Here is a 4,624-nt window from a genome sequence, read left to right on the forward strand (position 1 = left end):
TGGAAACCAGTGAGGGTTCTTCTCTGGGTATCACTCCCAATTTTTGGAAAAAGAACACCAGGGCACAAGTCCTAGATCACCTGGCAGGTAGGCAGTGTAACCTTGGGTGTCCCAGAGGATGGAGACATTGTGAATGTTCAGATATAAGGGTTGGGTGGTAGTGCTCAGGGGGAAGGTCTGAAGAATTCAGTACAACCACAACGTGTGTTTCTGAGTCTGTGATACCAAAGAGCGGGATGTGGGAAAGATAAGGGCGGATGTGATATTTGGCTCAGAGCCGTTAATGAGCATCAAGGTGAGAGGCTCTTATAGTCCAGTGAGTGAGGCCACAAACGGTGGTCCTGAGTTTGACCCAGGAGGCACACACAAGCTGCATTCCCCAGAGCATCTGGGCAGAGTGCATTTAGTAGGCGATGCACTGAGGTTAAGGTCTGAAACAAGAGTTGAAGTGACCCAGAGGACAGAGAGGCAGGATTGGTGCCATCCAAGTGGGGAGATGTTAGAGAGGTTAGAACCTTTGATGAATGTTGGATCACATTTTTCTATACCTAGACCAGTGGTTCTCAACCTTCCTAATACTGCAACCCAGAGCCATAATGTTATTTTCATTGCTATTTCATAACTGTAATTTTTAGCTGGGTGGTGGTGGCATCTGCCTTTAATCCCTGCACTCAAGGGCAGAGGTAGGTGGATTTCTGTGAGTTCAAGGCTAGCCTGGTCTACAGAGCAAGTTTCAGGATAGATAGGGCTACATAAAGAAACCTTGTCTCAAAAAAAATCAACCAATAAAGTAAAATAATGGTAATTTTGGTAGTTATAAATCATAATATAAATATCTGATATGCAGGATATCTTATGTGAGACCCCAAAGGGGCTGGCTGCACTCCACAGGTTGAGAACCACTGTCCTAGATGTTAGGGGACAGGGATATATACTCTTCCTGTCTGTATTGTGCCCACCAGGTGCTTGTTGAGCAGGACATATTACAGTTTGCCAGTGACGGTGACACCCTCCTCCCATCTGGTGTCCCATAGACCTTGAGTGTAGAAGTAGAAGGATCCCTCCATGTAAGGAGGAGAGGGGGAGTTAGGATGGCCCAGATTTGTCCCACGGTATCTGCAGGACCAATATGGGCAACCTTTGTACGTTTCTGGCCTCTATTTTTTAACAGTAATCTTCTCTTGGTCATAGTGAAAATAGGCACGGGGTTAAGTCCTGGTGAAGGAGAGGTGGATAAGAGAATTACAGGAAACTGCATCAGCCTTTGACAGACTACTGGAGAGCAAACTCCTGACCACATTAGGACAGGCTGTTGGTTAGAGGGGAGGGTCTCTTGAATCACAGCCATTCGTGTGTAAGAGATGCCACAGTCAGGTGTAGATAGGAAGAAAAGAGAGAGAGCAAACTTAGATATACAAGATTTAGATATTGTGCAGCGGCAGAAGCTACCCCCATTGACACTCGACCATGCCAGCTTTGGCCACTGAACTGTACTACAGCCAAGCTGTTTGCAGTAACAGAGTGAGACTTTAATAAATTCTGTCTATGGAGGAAGAGAGGAAGGGTCCCAAAATGAACTCCGCTGGAGAAAGTTTCCATAGGTTCCAAGTGGGAGCTGAGAGGCAAGAGAGAAGCCCAGGAAGGCACAGAGAAGCTTTAAAACTTCCAGGACGGACCTAGAAGGCAAGAGGGAGGAGGTGGAAGAGGCCCTGAAGGGCTTAAGGACGCTGCAGGACTTAGTAGGCAACTCCCAGAGGAAAGGAGGCAAGGGAAGGGGAGGGTTCCAACAGAGGGAGAGCAGCAAGTTTCTTAGTAACTGGCTAGATGTCCATGTGGTGGGGCCCCAGAGGGGTAGAAGGCTCGTGGAGCCACAGAGAGGACACTTATGAGTAGGCGAGGAGAGCCGGATGGGCAGAACAGGTAGAGGGGAGAAGTGGCTTGCTGAGGTTTGGCCTTTTGCTATGGACTGTAATGCTAAATACTGCCCCCCACCCCCACCAAGGCCTGGTTGCTCCCAGGGACAAGAGAATCCCAACTACACCAAGTAATGCTTTGTGACCTTGCTCCTTAATTTAAAACTACTGGTTAAATAAAGACATTGACAGCTTATTGCTGGACCGAAGAGAGAAAGGCAGAGTCTCAGTTCCGAGGCTTGGGACTAAGGACTGTCCAGGTGAGTTGGGTGGAAAGGTGGGTGTCTGGGTCAGTCCAAGTAAAGGCCAAGCTATTTCGTGACTTGGGGACAAAAGTTTCCTCCACCTCCAAGAGTAACGGAAGAGTACCAGATGCTCAGAGGTAACTTCTTTGGATCCAGGAAAGTCTTCACCAACCTAAGGGGGAACTTACCAAATTGCTGATGGTAAATTGGGTGCCACGCGACCAGTAGGCCAAAAGGTGAGTCTGTCGTAGGTGGTCTGGAGATGAGGGATAGAGTCCTGGTGCAGCTTACACAGGGAGGGGAAGCCTAGGCACCGGAGAGCCTATCAAAGTCAAGGCAACAATTTAAGTGTCACAGGTCTGAGGAGAACTTCCTAATGCAAGCAAGTGGTGCAGCTCTGAAGGGGAAGGGATCCTGGAAGCCAAGGAATTACCACGAAGTCACACAGCACAGCAAAGCTCACCCAAGAGATTTAGTGGGAAAGACACACGAGGGTGGCTATCTCTACCTGGGTGAGAAGCAGCAGAGAACTGAGTGGGAGGTAGGCTTATGTAGGGTTTCTTGGGGGCAGAGTTTCCCAGGGTGGCGATTCCCAGGGTGGGGATTTGTGGGATTTCAAGTCCTGAGTTTGGGTAGTCTCAGCAATTAGTGGGTTTTCAAGCACAGGGTTGGTGGGTTTTCAAACTTTTTACCCTTTACCAAATGCTGCCTGCTGAGAGGTCTGCAGGGTTCAGGAAAATGACATCATTGACCTTAGCCAGAGGGCATCGGATGAAAGATGATGTGGGGTGAGGATTTGGTGGGGGGCAAGCTGGGCTACCATACTGCATAATAACACAGTGCATCTTTCAGATTATGGCCCAGGAGACATCATTAAAAAGTATCATCCTGGGGGTTGGGGATTTGGCTCAGTTTTAGAGCGCTTGCCTAGCAAGCGCAAGGCCCTGGGTTCGGGCCCCAGCTCCGGGGGGGGGTGGGGTGTGAAAAAAAAGTATCATCCTCCCCCTTCTCAAAGGAGAAGGGAAGGGGGAGGAGCTACCTGAGGAGAGACTGGGAGGGAAGAGGGGCTCAATCAGGATGTAAAGTGAATAAATAAATTAATAAAAGTGGGGAAAGGATCATTCAAGCATGGTGACAAATGCCTTTCATCCCTGCACTCGGGAGCCAGAGGCAAGTGGATCTCTTGTGAGTTTGAGGCCAGGCTGGTCTACATAGTGAGTTCCAGGACAGCCAAGTCTCTAAATAAATGAATATAATTAATTCATTAAAAAGGCTGTGATGTCCCAGAGGCACACAACAAGGAGAACCTGGTGAGGATACAATGTCCGAGAGGCATGATTTAGTAGCACGACCTCCAGAATGTAACTGCTCATGCTCGAACTCTGGTTCTGCTTCCGGTTGACAGTGTACGCTCAGGGCTGAGGTTAGCTCGACAGCAGAGAATTTGCCCAGCCGGGTGAGGCCCCATGTTTCATCCCCAGTGCCTGCCACCATACAATGGGAATAATCTTGATCAAGTTACTCAAGCCTTTTACATGCCATCGTCCAAATCTGTGAGAGCAGGACTTCTTTTTCCTTTTAAGATTGTGGTTTGTGTTTGAGCATGTGTGTGTTTGTGTATTTGTGTTGTGTGTGTGTGTCTGTGTGTGTATGGTATGTGTGTATATGTGTGTGTGTTTGTGTTGTGTGTGTGTCTGTGTGTGTGTTGTGTGTGTGTGTGTGTGTGTGTTTGTGTTGTGTGTGTGTGTGTGTGTGTGTGTGTGTGTTGTGTGTGTGATGTGTTTGTGTGTTGTGTGTGTGTTTGTGTGTTGTGTGTGTGTGTGTGTGTGTGTTTGTGTGTGTGTGTTGTGTGTGTGATGTGTGTGTGTTTGTGTGTGTGTGTGTGTGTGTGTGATGTGTGTGTATGTTTGTGTTGTGTGTGTGTGGTGTGTGTGTGTTTATGTGTGTGTGTGTGTGTTTCTGTTGTGTGGTGTGTGTGTGTGTGTGTGTGTGTGTGTGTGTGTGTGTGTGTGTGTGTGTGTGTGTCCACCCTAGGAGACCAGAATAGGCCTTCAGGTCCCCTGGAGCTAGAGATAAAGGCCATCCAGTGTAAGTACTGAGGACTGACTCCAGTCATCTGGAACAGACACAAATGCTCTGAACCCCGAGCCAACTCTCCAGTCCCCCCCCCACCCCGCCTTTTTTTTTTTTTTTTTTTTTTTTTTTTTTTTTTTTTTTTTTTTTTTAAAGACAGGGTCTGTCTGTGAAAGCCAGATTGGCCTTGGACTCATGAACTTTGTGCGGTGCATCTAGACAATGGATTAAAGTTGTGTGCCACCATACCCAGCTTACCAGTGATCGAACTCTGGTGAGCAGCAAACAAAACCAGGCTAGCTGAGGCTGGGGCAAGGGGATTGCTAATGCAAGGCCAACCTGGAAGAGTTAGTAAGAGGCTCTCAAAACAAATAAAAGGTAAACAGAAGGCTG

This window comes from Rattus rattus, chromosome 6 (assembly GCF_011064425.1).
Source record: "Rattus rattus isolate New Zealand chromosome 6, Rrattus_CSIRO_v1, whole genome shotgun sequence".
In the NCBI taxonomy this organism is placed as follows: domain Eukaryota; kingdom Metazoa; phylum Chordata; class Mammalia; order Rodentia; family Muridae; genus Rattus; species Rattus rattus.